This window comes from Coregonus clupeaformis, chromosome 20 (genome assembly GCF_020615455.1).
Source record: "Coregonus clupeaformis isolate EN_2021a chromosome 20, ASM2061545v1, whole genome shotgun sequence".
Classification (NCBI taxonomy): Eukaryota; Metazoa; Chordata; class Actinopteri; order Salmoniformes; family Salmonidae; genus Coregonus; species Coregonus clupeaformis.
Window position 1 is genome coordinate 18,850,167 of NC_059211.1, and position 18,061 is coordinate 18,868,227.

The 18,061-nt window shown below is 40.5% G+C and overlaps 1 protein-coding gene across 1 annotated transcript in view; it reads left to right on the forward strand.

The window, feature by feature from the left end:
- Positions 1-9,942: 9,942 nt before the first annotated feature.
- The window catches only part of LOC121533650 (AT-rich interactive domain-containing protein 3A-like), a 47,002-nt gene continuing 38,883 nt past the window's right edge, over positions 9,943-18,061 (forward strand). Inside the window, exon 1 of the mRNA XM_041839773.2 lies at positions 9,943-10,187. The gene's annotated coding sequence lies outside the window, so the exon portion shown is untranslated. The remainder of the gene's footprint in view (positions 10,188-18,061) is intronic.

The window sequence follows — 18,061 nt, forward strand, 5'->3', positions numbered from 1 at the left end:
TGGCTTCCAGTTGAAGCCCGCATCTGCTACAAGACCATGGTGCTTGCCTACGGAGCTGTGAGGGGAACGGCACCTCTGTACCTTCAGGCTCTGATCAGTCCCTAAACCCAAATTAGGGCATTGTGTTCATTCACCTCTGGCCTGCTGGCCGCCCTACCTCTGCGAAAGCACAGTTCCCGCTCAGCCCAGTCAAAACTGTTCGCTGCTCTGGCACCCCAATGGTGGAACAAGCTCCCCCACGACGCAAGGACAGCGGAGTCACTCACCACCTTCCGGAGACATTTGAAACCCCACCAATTTTAAGGAATACCTGGGATAGGATAAAATAATCATTCTACCCCTCCCTTACCCCAACTTACTGAGTAGTGGCTTCCGTCTGGCCACTCTACCATAAAGGCCTGATTGGTGGAGTGCTGCAGAGATGGTTGTCCTTCTGGAAGGTTCTCCCATCTCCACAGAGGAACTCTGGAGCTCTGTCAGAGAGACCATCGGGTTCTTGGTCACCTCCCTGACCAAGGCCCTTCTCCCCCGATTGCGCAGTTTGGTCAGGCAGCCAGCTCTAGGAAGAGTCTTGGTGGTTCCAAACTTCTTCAGTTTAAGAATGATGGAGGCCACTGTGTTCTTGGGGACCTTCAGTGCTGCAGAAATTGTTTGGTACCCTTCCCCTGATCTGTGCCTCGACACAATCCTGTCTCGGAGCACTACGGACAATTCCTTCGACCTCATGGCTTGGTTTTTGCTCTGACATGCACTGTCAACTGTGGGACCTTATATAGACAGGCGTGTGCCTTTCCAAATCATGTCCAATCAATTGAATTTACCACAGGTGGACTCCAGTCAAGTTGTAGAAACATCTCAAGGATGATCAATGGAAACTGGATGCACCTGAGCTCAATTTTGAGTCTCATAGCAAAGGGTCTGAATACGTATGTAAATAAGGTCCTTTAGTTTTTTTGTCATTATGGGGTATTGTGTGTAGATTGATGAGGGGAAAAAAACATTTTTATCCATTTTAGAATAATAATAATAATAATAATAATATGCCATTTAGCAGACGCTTTTATCCAAAGCGACTTACAGTCATGCGTGCATACATTTTTTTTGTGTATGGGTGGTCCCGGGGATCGAACCCACTACCTTGGCGTTACAAGCGCCGTGCTCTACCAGCTGAGCTACAGAGGACCGCCAATAAGGCTGTAACATAACAAAATGTGGAAAAAGTCAAGAGGTCTGAATACTTTCCGAATGCACTGTAATTGTATGTGTGAGGTACAGAGAATGAGATCATATTAAGAATCATGTTAAACATTATTATTATTAGTCCATGCAACTTATTATGTGACTTTCTAAGCAAATGTTTACTCCTGAACTTATTTAGGCTTGCCATAACAAAGGGGTTGAATACTTATTGACTCAAACATAAAACATAATTCCCCTTTGACATTATGGGGTATTGTGTGTAGGCCAGTGACAAATATCTCAATTTAATAAATTTTAAATTCAGGCTGTAACACAACAAAATGTGGAAAAAGTCAAGGGGTGTGAATACTTTCTGAAGGCACTGTACAGCTGCTTCATAGAATTTCTCCACTGACATTTTGTTTGGAATGTCTAATCAAAAGGTATTGTACCGATTTGTGTACAGTACCAATGAGTTAATATAACACAACATTACTTGACAGCAAACCTGCTCTGTGCTTTGCCTCTCAGGCATACTTTCCTAGCATAAATCACCTCTGGACTAGTAGTTATGCCTTACGAATGCATGTAATAAGTTTCTACATATTTATGTATGTATTTATACTAATGAGCTTTTGAAAGCATCCATCCAGGATCCCTAACTTTATTTGTACTATCAAAAATGGTATGAAGAAACTTGACCAAAGTTTGTTGCGCGCTTGTGTGTACACATTCTGTTTCTCAGACTTTCAACCACTCACTATGATTATCTTTTGTGATTTCACAACTAATTTATGCATACTAGAAGCTGAAGTTCTTTTGAATATTACAACCAACAACCCTCTACAATATGTAGTGGTGCCACTTTTACAAATAATAATAATAATAATATGCCATTTAGCAGACGCTTTTATCCAAAGCGACTTACAGTCATACAACTTTGTCACTTGTTTGTTACTAGCGGTGGTGTAAATATTGAGCTCCAACATTAATGTTCAATGTGTGCCAATGATATAGGATAAGAACTTATGTTTCAATTTATTCTCTCAAAGCTTTATACAGTGACAAAATACCTTGCGCCGACGAAGATGGCGGCCTCGCGACTAGCTCTTAGGAAACTTTGGAATGACGAGACCGCCTACAGGGAGGAGGTGAGGGCTCTGGGAGTGTGGTGCCAGGAAAATAACCTCTCACTCAACGTCAACAAAACAAAGGAGATGATCGTGGACTTCAGGAAACAGCAGCGGGTGCACCCCCCATCCACATCGACGGGACCGCAGTGGAGAAGGTGGAAAGCTTCAAGTTCCTTGGCGTACACATCACCGACAAACTGCAATGGTCCACCCACGCAGACATTGTGGTGAAGAAGGCGCAACAGAGCCTCTTCAACCTCAGGAGGCTGAATAAATTCGGCTTGGCACCTAAAACCCTCACAAACTTTTACAGATGCACAATTGAGAGCATCCTTTCGGGCTGTATCACCACCTGGTACGGCAACTACACTGCCCGCAATCGCAGGGCTCTCCAGGGGTGGTGCGGTCTGCCGAACGCATTATCGGGGGCAAACTAACCGCCCTCCAAGACACATACAGCACCCGATGTCACAGGAAGGCCAAAAAGATAATCAAGGACATCAACCACCCGACCACTGCCTGTTCATGCCGCTATCATCCAGAAGGCAAGGTCAGTACAGGTGCATCAAAGCTGGGACCGAGAGAATGAAAAACAGCTTCTATCTCAAGGCCATCAGACTGTTAAATAGCCATCACTAGCACATTAGAGGCTGCTGCTGCCTATTGAAATCACTGGCCACTTTAAGAAATGGAACACTAGTCACTTTAATAATGTTTACAGTCACTTTAATAATGTTTACATATCTTGCACTACTCATTTCATATGTATATACTGCATTATATTCTATAATATTCTACTGTATCTTAGTACATGCCGCTCTGTCATTGCTTGTCCATATATGTATATTTTCTTAAATTCCATTCCTTACTAGTTTTGTGTGTATTAAGTATATGTTGTGAAATTGTTAGATATTACTTGTTAGATATTACTGCACTGTCGGAGCTAGAAGCACAAGCATTTCGCTACACCCACTATAACATCTGCTAAACACGTGTATGCGACAAATAAAATTTGATTTGATATGAATGGTTATTTCTTTCAATACTTGTTTGATGCAAGAATGTGTGTGTGTGTGTGTGTGTGTGTGTGTGTGTGTGTGTGTGTGTGTGTGTGTGTGTGTGTGTGTGTTATTTACAGTTGAAGTCGGAAGTTTACATACACCTTAGCCAAATACATTTAAACTCAGTTTTTCACAATTCCTGACATTTAATCCTAGTTAAAATTCCCTGTTTTAGGTCAGTTAGGATCAACACTTTATTTTAAGAATGTGAAATGTCAGAATAATAGTAGAGAGAATTATTTATTTCAGCTTTTATTTCTTTCATCACATTCCCAGTGGGTCAGAAGTTTACATACACTCAATTAGTATTTGGTAGCATTGCCTTTAAATTGTTTAACTTGGGTCAAACGTTTTGGGTAGCCTCCCACAAGCTTCCCACAATAAGTTGGGTGAATTTTGTCCCATTCCTCCTGACAGAGCTGGAGTAACTGAGTCAGGTTTGTAGGCCTCCTTGCTCGCACACGCTTTTACAGTTCTGCCCACACATTTTCTATAGGCTTGAGGTCAGGACTTTGTGATGGCCACTTCAATACCTTGACTTTGTTGTCCTTAAGCCATTTTGCCACAACTTTGGAAGTATGCTTGGGGTCATTGTCCATTTGGAAGACTCATTTGCGACCAAGCTTTAACTTCCTGACCAATGTCTTGAGATGTTGCTTCAATATCCACATAATTTTCCTTCCTCATGATGCCATCTATTTTGTGAAGTGCACCAGTCCCTCCTGCAGCAAAGCACCCCCACAGCATGATGCTGCCACCCCCGTGCTTCACGGTTGGGATGGTGTTCTTCGGCTTGCAAGCGACCCCCTTTATCCTCCAAACATAACGATGGTGATTATGGCCAAACAGTTCTATTTTTGTTTCATCAGACCAGAGGACATTTCTTCAAAAAGTACGATCTTTGTCCTCATGTGCAGTTGCAAACCGTAGTCTGGCTTTTTTATGGCAGGTTTTGGAGCAGTGGCTTCTTCATTGCTGAGCGGCCTTTCAGGTTATGTCGATATATGACTCGTTTTACTGTGGATATAGATACTTTTGTACCTATTTCCTCCAGCATCTTCACAACGTCATTTGCTGTTGTTCTGGGATTGATTTGCACTTTTCGCACCAAAGTACGTTCATCTCTAGGAGACAGAACGCGTCTCCTTCCTGAGCGGTATGACTGCTGCGTGGTCCCATGGTGTTTATACTTGCTTACTATTGTTTGTAGAGATGAATGTGGTAGCTTCAGGCATTTGGAAATTGCTCCCAAGGATGAACCAGACTTGTGGAGGTCTACAATTTTTTTTCTGAGGTCTTGGCTGATTTCTTGTGATTTTCCCAAGCAAAGAGGCACTGAGTTTGAAGGTAGGCCTTGAAATACATCCACAGGTACACCTCCAATTGATTCAAAATATGTCAATTAGCCTACCAGAAGCTTCTAAAGCCATGACATCATTTTCTGGAATTTTCCAAGCTGTTTAAAGGCACAGTCAACTTAGTGTATGTAAACTTCTGACCCACTGGAATTGGGATTTAGTGAATTATAAGTGAAATAATCTGTTTGTAAACAATTGTTGGAAAAATTACTTGTGTCATGCACAAAGTAGATGTCCTAACCGACTTGCCAAAACTTTAGTTTGTTAACAATACATTTGTGGAGTGGTTGAAAAATGAGTTTTAATGACTCCAACCTAAGTGTATGTAATCTTCCGACTTCAACTGTATATATATGTATATATATATGTATATATATATATATATATATATATATATATATATATATATATATATATATATATATATATATGTATATATATATATATATATATATATATATATATATATATATATATCTTAAGTAATTTCAGTATGTGTAGGAAAATAATCAACAATGGTAATATAGTAGTGTAGCTTGTAAATGTACACTTTTCTCCTATTTCTAAGCAATTGGTTGTGTAATCCTTACTGAAAAATAATGCTGATAGCCATGTCTGAATAGACAATTGTAATAAATGTTAATTCAAGTGTTCAATTACTCTTAAATTAGGTGGTTATTTAACCATTGATTCAGACAGTATTTCAGGAACTACTTAAACCATACTATGTTTTAGCTTGGAGCCATACGTGCACAGCAGGGCTGTGCACAGACCTTTTTCAGAGGGTAGGTGATAGTGAATCATCTTCAATGCTCTTAAATAATAACTTCATAATCTAATATTCATAATCTTCTAACTCAAGATATATGGCTGGCTGGCTAGTGGCTTGTGTGGATATTTTAGTATATGTTGGTTAGCTAGACTACCTGTGTTGCTGCTTCCGACTGAGGAAGGGATGGAGTTGGGTCGGAGCGAAGGTCTTTGATGCTGCCGCTCCACTCTGTCTTTCTGCCTCTGCTGCGCATATCAGCCAATCAGACCGAATATTGATGATGATGTAAATCAACTGTTATCAAGTGTTAATCAAATGTTATGGTGCTGTGGCAGTACTGTTGATATTTAAACTAGGTAGCTAGCTAAACACACTCGACGGTTCAGAACAACAATGATACAACTTTATACAAAAATGTTTTATTATACCACCATCCAAAAGGGCATTTTGCAAGTCAGAGGACAAAGTGGTATGTGCTCGGCACAGGTTGACTCCTGTCTGTGCGTGTGCCTGGTGCACAGTCACGCCCGTTACAGTTGGGCAATTACTGGCGGTATTTGCTCCTGTTTGCCGTGCGGAAATAAATCAGACATTTAGCATAGGCCTATATGTGCATGGTAAATGACACAATGTTTTATGATAGTGAAAATGTCAGTTGTTTTGCAACGTTGTCAACAGTTCTACCCCCTTTCCCTTTCTGCTACAAGAGAGCGAGAGTTGCACCCCTTCTCAAAAAACCAACACTCGATCCCTCTGATGTCAACAACTACAGACCAGTATCCCTTCTTTCTTTTCTCTCCAAAACTATTGAGCGTGCCGTCTTTAGCCAACTCTCTTGCTATCTCTCTCAGAATGACCTTCTTGATCCAAACCAGTCAGGTTTCAAGACTGGTCATTCAACTGAGACTGCTCTTCTCTGTGTCACGGAGGCTCTCCGCACTGCTAAAGCTAACTCTCTCTCCTCTGCTCTTGTCCTTCTAGACCTGTCTGCTGCCTTTGATACTGTGAACCATCAGATCCTCCTCTCCACCCTCTCCGAGCTGGGCATCTCCGGCGCGGCTCACTCTTGGATTGCGTCCTACCTGACCGGTCGCTCCTACCAAGTGGCGTGGCGAAAGCTGTCTCCGCACCACGTGCTCTCACCACTGGTGTCCCCCAGGGCTCAGTTCTAGGCCCTCTCCTATTCTCGCTATACACCAAGTCACTTGGCTCTGTCATATCCTCACATGGCCTCTCCTATCATTGCTACGCTGACGACACACAACTAATCTTCTCCTTTCCCCCTTCTGATAACCAGGTGGCGAATCGCATCTCTGCATGTCTGGCAGACATATCAGTATGGATGACGGATCACCACCTCAAGCTGAACCTCGGCAAGACGGAGCTGCTCTTCCTCCCGGGGAAGGACTGCCCGTTCCATGATCTCGCCATCACGGTTGACAACTCCGTTGTGTCCTCCTCCCAGAGTGTGAAGAGCCTTGGCGTGACCCTGGACAACACCCTGTCGTTCTCCGCTAACATCAAGGCGGTGACCCGATCCTGTAGGTTCATGCTCTACAACATTCGGAGAGTACGACCCTGCCTTACACAGGAAGCGGCACAGGTCCTAATCCAGGCACTTGTCATCTCCCGTCTGGATTACTGCAACTCGCTGTTGGCTGGGCTCCCTGCCTGTGCCATTAAACCCCTACAACTCATCCAGAATGCCACAGCCCGTCTGGTGTTCAACCTTCCCAAGTTCTCTCACGTCACCCCCGCTCCTCCGCACACCTCCACTGGCTTCCAGTTGAAGCTCGCATCTGCTACAAGACCATGGTGCTTGCCTACGGAGCTGTGAGGGGAACGGCACCTCCGTACCTTCAGGCTCTGATCAGTCCCTACACCCAAACGAGGGCACTGTGTTCATCCACCTCTGGCCTGCTGGCTCCCTACCTCTGCGGAAGCATAGTTCCCGCTCAGCCCAGTCAAAACTGTTCGCTGCTCTGGCACCCCCAATGGTGGAACAAGCTCCCTCACGACGCCAGGACAGCAGAGTCACTCACCACCTTCCGGAGACATTTGAAACCCCACCTCTTTAAGGAACACCTGGGATAGGATAAAGTAATCCTTCTACCCCCCAAAAAAAATTAATAAAAATAATAATAATAATATTTAAATTAAAAAAAATAATAAAAGAAAAACATTGTAAAGTGGTTATCCCACTGGCTATAAGGTGAATGCACCTATTTGTAACCTATTTGCTAAATGACGTAAATGTAGATGTAAAATGCTACAGTAAATTGCTTGCAAGATAGTGTATTTTATTTTGAGAGTTGCCATGATTCATGAATCTATCCACTAGATGGCAGCCTGATGTTAGGAATGGATGATGTTAGTAACGCTGCAAATATGTAACTTTTTGGGAGACCTGACAAAATTCACATAGAAATATGAGTTGTAGATCTGACATTCTCATTGAAAGCAAGTCTAAGAAACGGAAGATCTGTTTTATGTGTGCTATTTCTATGCTTACTGTTTTAAAGTTTTGTTATTGCATCTTTTACTTTTGGTTTTGTACACTAGTTTCAAACAGCTGAAAATACAATATTTTTGGTTATGGAAAATATATTTCACAGCAGTTTAGATGGTACAATGTTTTTCTACACTGTACTTGCTTGTTTTGTCACATAAACTGAAACTAGGCGAACTATTAGAATTTTAGCAACCAGGAAACGGTGGAGAGATTTCTGCATAGAATTTTAGCAACCAGGAAACGGTGGAGAGATTTCTGCATAGTGTATCTTTAATGTGTTAGGAAAAAAAAAAAAATGAAAAAAAACCTCTTTCATGTGTTAGAAGAAACGTACGTTTTCCTCAGTAAACTTCAATCAATTATTTTTGTTTTTTATTTATTAAATGCCACAAAATATATTATAGGTAAATTGTTGATACTGGTAAGAATGAAATTATGCTTCAATTAAAATACTTGTGCTGAAAATGGACTTAAAGCGGCAATAAGCAGTTAGAACTGGAGAAATGTAACCACTCTCAAATTCATAGACAGAGCCATGTATTCAAGGAATGACTATCCATTATATCAAAATTATAGTTTTAACCATGTTTTGAGGCTATATGAGGTTTGTTTACATTTACTTTGTTTACAAACATTGGAGTAAAACAAGCTCATATTTTGGGTTCTAATGGGGTGCGACAGTTGAACTATATTCTTCAAGAATTAATGGGTACATATCAATATATAAGCCCAAAAATGGATGTAGTAACTGCAGATTGCCCCTTTTAAGTCCTGTCTCACTTCAGCATTCTTAAAATTAGACATTTTACTATATTTGACTATAAAATATAGTAGGCCTACACTCGTGAAACAGACCTGCAAACCAAAGATTTTTATAAATGTGTGCCAAAGGTCTACATTCTCCATTATATCACCTTCAATGGCAAGAAAAACATATATGGCACCTAACCTGATTAAAAGTATAAATGATATCAACACATTATGCTGCTTAAATCAGAAATGCAATTCTGCTCAAGCATCACATTTGTTTAAATGAGTAGCCAAATCTTATCAGGATTGCAGTCTGGGCTAAAATAGGCTACCTCAACTAATTGTTGTTATGGTCAGTAGTTTGACCATTATTGTACTGTATTGACTCTTTAATGAATTAAAGAAGAATAGTAGTAATTTGATACATGAATTCATGATACAATCATTTCAATTAATGTATTAGAGCTCATGCAGTTATCTTCAGTTTAGTAATTGGTGTTTATAATTACAAATACTGTAGCTGTATTGTAGCTGACCTTTGCTGGGTGATTGAAATGCATACCCATTGATAGGACAAGTAGTCTAAATCTGATGAAGAAACGCAAGATTTATCTCGTTAATTGTTATGCATTAATGATAGTTAATATAATCATCATTATTAATAATATTAGAATAATTAAATAATGTAGGTTTATTCCCCAAGGAAAAGCTAAATTTATAAGCGATAATTAGGAGGCGTGGACTCAATTCTTCATTCGGTTTGCTTACTTTGCGTGCTGTATATTAAGTATACAGTAGACACCACCCACCCACCCGCTGTAGGGTTAAAATGATCACTACCTAAGGGAACGTCGCCAAAAGCTCTACATGGGTTAGGTAGTCTTCGTTATAATGTCAAGGGACAATCTGCCAAGTTTCCAACCATGACTACGCCAAGGTGTGCTTAGGCAGAAAATGGTTAACGCATTCCTCGAGTTATAGAACGCACACACGTTTCAACATCTCTTAGTTATTTCAACAACATGAAACGTATAAAGTCGGTTTATAATGCAATCATTTCCCCCCACACTGACAGCACATATATCTACATTTGCCGACATTCCCTTTGTAATGGGGTAGGTTGGCCCCCTCTGATTCAGAGGTTAGGAATTTGCATTCGATTGCTGTTTGTCAACCAATGAATTTACTCTACGACGGTGAGAACGCCTTGGATTAGGCAAAGATACAATGTAACCTCTGAATCAAGGCCATACATTGAAATCGAATAAGATGCATACAACAGAATAGAAATATCACAATCAATTGATATTAGTTTACTACTATATATGAACTACACAATCAATAACCACCAGAACGCCGTGGATTCTGGGGAAATCTGGCATGTTTGTTCCCGAGTGCAAAAACAAAACGGAAGCTGATTTGGTAAGTTTTATTTCTGTTATTGCGGCTCACACATTCGATTTGATTTGGAATTATACAAATAAGCACCAGGCTTATTCTGCCTAGTGTTAAAAAAATATATAGAATTAAGATATGTTTATATCATGTCTGATTCAACTTGACTAATCGGATACAGCCTAATGTATTCGTATACATAGGCTGCCATGTGTGATGTACATGCCCTCTTCGATATGTGGCCTTTTCATCTGCAGTTATCCAGAGTTTTGGTTGATTTTGCATTTGCAAATAATAAAGTACATTATCTCATATACTTTCTAATATAAAAAAGTGTGCTGTGTTATCTGATGGTCACATTATTTTGGGAAATGGGGAAGTTCCAAACAGATTTGGTAGCTATATTTACAACTGACCTGAAGCCAACTTAAATAGAAAACAAAACACTTTCATGAAAGTTATATAAATATAAAAACCAATTGGCCTGTTATATTTATCAGGTAAATTACATGAGATTGCATGGAATCAATTGGGCCCTTTCAGCACTGCGGGTCTGTTTTTCTTGGCCTTTGAATTGACTTTTTGTAGATACATAAAAGTTGCAGCATTTAGATGAACGGTGAGGGGGAAACACTACACTCTTAGGAATAAAGGTGCTATCTAGAACCTAAAAGGTTTCTTCGGCTGTCCCCATAGGAGAACCCTTTGAATAACAAGTTTTGGTTCCAGGTAGAACCCCTTTGGTTCCAGGTAGAAAGAACCCTTTTCAGTTCCATGTAGAACCCTTTCCACAGAGGGTTCTACATGAAACCAAAAAGTGTTCTACCTGGAACCAAAAGGTGGGGACAGCTGAAGAACCCTTTTGGAACCCCTTTTTCTAAGAGTGTACTACCACAAGCAGTGTTTCCCCAATGTTAATTTGCACAAGCCATCCTTGCCTTGTAAATTGTTAATGAAGGCCTACACACAAATTAAATGTGTATATCAATCATAGTGCATAATGTATATTTATCTGTGTGGTATATTCATGTATATGTCAATATTTGTTTAGACAGCCCAACTTGTATGTTGAGATGGCCCAATTTGAATAAGTAGAGTAAAGCAAAGGGATAGGAGGAGTCTTACGTAAGTGCTCAAAAAAGGGTGTTGGGTCTGGCAGTATGGAGGGAAACGAAATCTGCAACAATCAAATGTCATCTCTTTGACTGTTATTACATCATGACATAAGGTGCCTGTGTCTATGGTTCCAATCTGGTAATACATTGATTCTGGCCCGTAAAGGTTTTGAGAAAGCCTCATCACAAGTCTCTTTTTTGTAAACATGGCATTTGTGATTTCATTGGATATGATTGACCAGGGTTAAACTCAGGAAGAACTTGCTAAGACTTTCATTCATTGTGTGTTTACAGAGTCTGACTTACAATATACTCTTGGGAAAAAGAGTCCAGAAAACAAACAAACACACACATGCAATGTTGATGTTTGTTTGATTTGTTGTATTCATTTCGTATTAGCCTGACAAATAACAATCAACACAGTCTTTTTTCTCACTATCAAACCCAGCCAAGGTAGTATATCTACTTGAAATCTGTGTGGACAGCATGCCAAATTATGAAACCATAGTGGCTCACTTTGTGCCTGTCCATATTTAAAGCCTACTGTAACTCAGCATCCCATACACATTCCTCTTCCAATGGAGGGCCATTCTCCCTATTAGCCTGCAATGAGGCCTCGTTAAGAAAAGGGGGATTTGCTCAGTGATTGGACCTCTTTGGATTAGAAACGTATGGTAGGCGATCAAGTTCAGATCTTAAAGGCCCAAGGTCTTTGCATAATGAAGGCAGTCTAATGAATAACATGCCTTGTTAAGGCAGAATTTACGTTACTGCTGGCCACTTGTTGTGTACAGGAAATTATGTTTTGAATGTGCTCAGAGCCCAAACTGCTCACTAAGGAAGCGCTTTTGTAGTTCCATCAAAGTGAAAACTGTAACTGAAATAGTGAGTCGGAAACAAACAAGTACTTTTGGTTTGATATGTATCATCTATCATATGATTTGTACATGGTGTAGTCTAGAGATAATGTCATTTTCTAGGAAGCTGGGGAGTCAGCTGATTTTTCCTTTGTGGAAAATATTCCTGGTGCCTCCCTTTTATTTCGTGATTTATTTTGTGTGAAAAAACTCTTGGAGACCTTCATACTCTTGTTTAATGGAATGAAACTTAGTTTTGTTTTACAGAATATGTCAGGAATTATATCAAAAAAGAGATTCTGTACATTGTGTCTTGAACACTCAATATAAATTTGGTGATATAACATAATTATTCACTATTTCCACTAACACATGACCCTAATCCTGTTGTTGCATCTGGATTTATATATTTTTGCTGACAACATTCCTAGCATCAATCTGCAGTCCATTTATTTGATAAAAGTAGTCAAACAAGGGCAATTTGTAGAACAGTGACAACATCTTCATCCTTGTCGATACATTACAATAGCTAAAACCTATTTGAATTGAGCTATCATGTTTCTAAGCTATGAGCTTAACATCCATCCAATAGTTCTCTGCTATAGCGTTGTGCGACTGTCTCCTTTTTCCAGGTGCAGTGGAAATACAGACTCACATAACAGCTTAGTTGTTTATGAACACACTGGCAAAATATGAAGAAGAAAAATGTGGCCTATGTTTGCTGTTGAAATGTATGTTTTTATAGACACGTTTATATCTCAGTGTAGCTCAGTTTATATCAGTTTTAGCTATAGTGACAACGATTGAAATTACATGGGTAAAATATTGTTACTATCCAATCTTACATCTACAGTGTAATTACAGTGTAGTTGGTTTCTAGTGACTTCATATCACAAAGGATGACAATCCTCTAAATACACATTTAGTTTTGCTGTATTACATACATCTTGTGATATTTGCATAACATATTCATAACAGACTAGTAATCAATTTGAATAAGTCTGCTCAGAGCTGGGTCAACTCTACAGTATCAGAGTGAACAGTAACCACAAGGCCAATGAATTGAGTATTTGTTTTAAAAGGAGGATAAATCTTCAACCGCCAAATACTGTATGCTTGAACTGAGTGCTTTATTTGTAGTGATCATGTCCCCTGTAGCTCAGTTGGTAGAGCATGGCGCTTGCAACGCCAGGGTTGCGGGTTCGTTTCCCACGGGGGGCCAGTATGAAAATGTATGCACTCACTAACTGTAAGTCGCTCTGGATAAGAGCGTCTGCTAAATGACTAAAATGTAAAATGTAAATAATCATGCTTTTGTACTGTCATCATCTTGTTATTGCGCAGATATATTTGTTACTATAAAATGTAAATTGACACCTGTTGTCTTCTATAATTTTAATATCGTATGTCGTTTTCTATTACTGCTTGCACAGTGACCACACAAACCCAAAATGTGTGTGTGTGTGACTGGTTGCCAACTACCTGCCTCTTTACTCCACTACTGTAGTTTCCCAGCCATTGAAGGGGGAAGTGTAGTGAGTTGGCTCGTTTGCAGCTGTTCCTTTGCCAAAACCCACATATCAAAGTGTCTTTCTGGCACGAAGGCAGTTTCTGTGTTTCTCCTGCCAAAAAAAGGAAAATAAAATCACTACTTCACTCTTTGGGTTTGAGCCATGGGGGAATCCCGGCAGACTGATAGTGACGTACTGTAGGTGGAATGAAGCTTGGATAAGGATCTTTCTGTGGGAAGAGCCATGTTATTTGTCCACCAATAACATTGATATACATTTTGCGTGGACAACTGCCAGTGCAATTACATTGAAAGTCAGAGTCCCAGTCATCCAGGACTATGCTTACATGTGTCTGCCTTGAGATCAACACAGAGCTTCACACATGCACGTGTCCATCTAGGAGTTTATTTGCATTTAATATTTACACCCCTTGGCGTGAATGTGTGCTGAATGAGCAAGTTGGCAACTTGCACCCAGAATGAAATCAAGACAGTGCTACTGGATAATTATTTTCCCGACTGGGCTCCCAAGTTGATTGCATGTTTTGCATACACAGGCACACAACGTGTCATGTAGCCCACATGTACGTGTAAAGTCTTTCACCAGACTAGATAAGGAATCCATGCCAAAGAGCTGTTTCCTGGCTATCGCTCCTCTCTTACCCAGACAATGGCTGGATTGTACAAGATTAAATTAAATCCAATTATTATTAAGAAATATCAGAACGAGTCCGGAATATATATATATATATATATATATATATATATATATATATATATACGTGTGTGTGTATGTATATATGGGTATACATTGCCTTCAGAAAGTATTCAGACCCCTTGACTTTTCCCACATTTTGTTACGTTACAGCCTTATTCTAAAATTGATTCAATAGTTTTTTCCCTCATCAATCTACACACAATACCCCATAATGACAAAGCAAAAACAGGTTTTTGTTTGTGCTAATTTATTAAATATATAAAAACGGAAATATCAAATTTACATAAGTATTCAGACCCTTTACTCAGTGCTTTATTGAAGCACCTTTGGCAGCGATTACAGCATCGAGTCTTCTTGGGTATGACGCTACAAGCTTGGCACATCTGTATTTGGGGAGTTTCTCCCATTCTTCTCTGCAGATCCTCTCAAACTCTGTCAGGTTGGATGGGGAGCGTTGCTGCACAGCTATTTTCAGGTCTCTCGAGAGATGTTCGATCGAGTTCAAGTCCGGGCTCTGGCTGGGCCACTCAAGGACATTCAGAGACTTGAAGCCACTCCTGCGTTTTCTTGGCTGTGTGCTTAGGGTCGTTGTCCTGTTAGAAGGTGAACCTTGGCCCCAGTCTGAGGTCCTGAGTGCTCTGGATCAGGTTTTCATCAATGATCTCTCTGTACTTTGCTCCGTTCATCTTTGCCTCAATCCTGACTAGTCTCCCAGTCCCTACCGCTGAAAAACATCCCCACAGCATGATGCTGCCTCCACCATGCTTCACCATAGGGATGGTGCCGGGTTTCCTCCAGATGTGACGCTTGGCATTCAGGCCAAGTTTCATCAGACAAGAGAATCTTGTTTCTCATGGTCTGAGTGTCTTTAGGTGCCTTTTGGCAAACTCCAAGCGGGCTGTCATGTGCCTTTTACTGAGCAGTGGCTTCCGTCTGGCCACTCTACCATAAAGGCCTGATTGGTGGAGTGCTGCAGAGATGGTTGTCCTTCTGGAAGGTTCTCCGATATCCACAGCGGAACTCTAGAGCTCTCTCAGAGAGACCATCGGGTTCTTGGTCACCTCCCTGACCAAGGCCCTTCTTCCCCGATTGCTCAGTTTGGCCGGGCGGCCAGCTCTAGGAAGAGTCTTGGTGGTTCCAAACGTCTTCCATTTAAGAATGATTGAGGCCACTGTGTTCTTGGGGACCTTCAATGCTGCAGCAATGTTTTGGTACCCTTGCCCAGATCTGTGCCTCGACACAATCCTGTTACGGAGCTCTACGGATAATTCCTTCGACCTCATGGCTTGGTTTTTGCTCTGACATGCACTGTCAACTGTGGGACTTTATATAGACAGTTATGTGCCTTTCCAAATCATGTCCAATCAATTGAATTTACCACAGGTGGACTCCAATCAAGTTGTAGAAACATCTCAAGGATGATCAATGGAAACCGGATGCACCTGAGCTCAATTTCGAGTCTCATAGCAAAGGGTCTGAATACTTATGTAAATAATGTATTTCTGATTTTTATTTTGTCATACATTTGCAAAAAGTTATAAAAACCTGTTTTTGCTTTGTCCTTATGGGGTATTGTGTGTAGATCGGTGATATATATATATATATATATATATATATATATTTTTAATCAATTTTAGAGTAAGGCTGTAACGTAACAACATTTGGAAAAAGTCAAGGGGTCTGAGTACTTTCCGAAGGCACTGTGTGTGTGTGTGTGTGTGTGTGTGTGTGTGTGTGTGTGTGTGTGTGTGTGTGTGTGTGTGTGTGTGTGTGTGTGTGTGTGTGTGTGTGTGTGTGTGTGTGTGTGTGTGTGTGTGTGTGTGTGTGTGTGTGTGTGTGTGTGTGTGTGTGTGTGTGTGTGTGTGTGTGTGTGTGTGTGTGTGTGTGTGTGTATATACAGTACCAGTCAAAAGTTTGGACACACCTACTCATTCCAGGGTTTTTCTTTATTTTTACGATTTTCTACATTGTAGAATAATAGTGAAGACATCAAAACTATGAAATAACATCATGTAGGAACCAAAAAGTGTTAAACAAATCAAAATATATTTTATATTTGAGATTCTTCAAAGTAGTCACCCTTTGCCTTGATGACAGCTTTGCACACTCTTGGCATTCTCTCAACCAGCTTCATGAGGTAGTCTCCTGGAATGCATTTCAATTAAGAAGTGTGCCTTGTTAAATGTTTAATTTCTGGAATGCATTTGAGCCAATCAGTTGTGTTGTGACAAGGTAGGGGGGGTATACAGAAGATAGCCCTATTTGGTAAAAGACCAAGTCCATATTATGGCAAGAACAGCTCAAATAAGCAAAGAGAAACGACAGTCCATCATTACTTTAAGACATGAAGGTCAGTCAATCCGGAAAATTTCAAGAACTTTGAACGTTTCTTCAAGTGCAGTCGAAAAAACCATCAAGTGCTATAATGAAACTGGCTCTCATGAGGACCGCCACAGGAAAGGAAGACCCAGAGTTACCTCTGCTGCAGGGGATAAGTTCATTAGAGTTACCAACTTCAGAAATTTTAGCCCAAATAAATGCTTCAAAGAGTTCAAATAACAGACACATCTTAACATCAACTGTTCAGAGGAGACTGCGTGAATCAGGCCTTCATGGTCGAATTGCTGCAAAGAAACCACTACTAAAGAACACCAATAAGAAGAAGAGACTTGCTTGGGCCAAGAAACACGAGCAATGGACATTAGACTGGTGGAAATCTGTCGTTTGGTCTGAGGAGTTCAAATTTGAGAATTTTGGTACCAACCGCCGTGTCTTTGTGAGACGCAGAGTAGGTGAACGGATGATCTCTGTATGTGTGGTTCCTACCATGAAGCATGGATGAGGAGGTGTGATGGTGCTTTGCTGGTGACACTGTCTGTGATTTATTTAGAATTCAAGGCACACTTAACTAACATGACTACCACAGCATTCTGCAGCGATACACCATTCTATCTGGTTTGCGCTTAGTGGGACTACCATTTGTTTTTCAACAGGACAATGACCCAAAACACACCTTCAGGCTGTGTAAGGGCTATTTGACCAAGAAGGAGAGTGATGGAGTGCTGCATCAGATGACCTGGTCTCCACAATCCCCCGACCTCAACCCAATTGAGATGGTTTGGGATGAGTTGGACCGCAGAGTGAAGGAAGAGCAGCCAACAAGTGCTCAGCATATGGGCGGCAGGTAGCTTAGTGGGTAAGAGCGTTGTGCCAGTAACCGAAAGGTCGCTGGTTCTAATCCCCGAGCCGACTAGGTGAAAAATCTGTCGATGTGCCCTTGAGCAAGGCACTTAACCCTAATTGCTCCTGTAAGTCGCTCTGGATAAGAGCGTCTGCTAAATGACTAAAAATTTAAAAATGTAAATGTGGGAACTCCTTCAAGACTGTTTGAAAAGCATTCCTCATGAAGCTGTTTGAGAGAATGCCAAGAGTGTGCAAAGCTGTTATCAAGGCAAAGGGTGGCTACTTTGAAGAATCTAAAATCTAAAATATATTTTGATTTGTTTAACACTTTTTTGGTTACTACATGATTCCATGTGTTATTTCATTGTTTTGATGTCTTCACTACAATGTAGAAAATAGTAAAATTAAAGGAAAACTGTTTAATGAGTAGGTGTGTCCAAACTTTTGACTGGTACTGTGTATATATATATATACTGTATGTGAATAGGAAAGGTATGTACAGCAGTTATATAGGATGA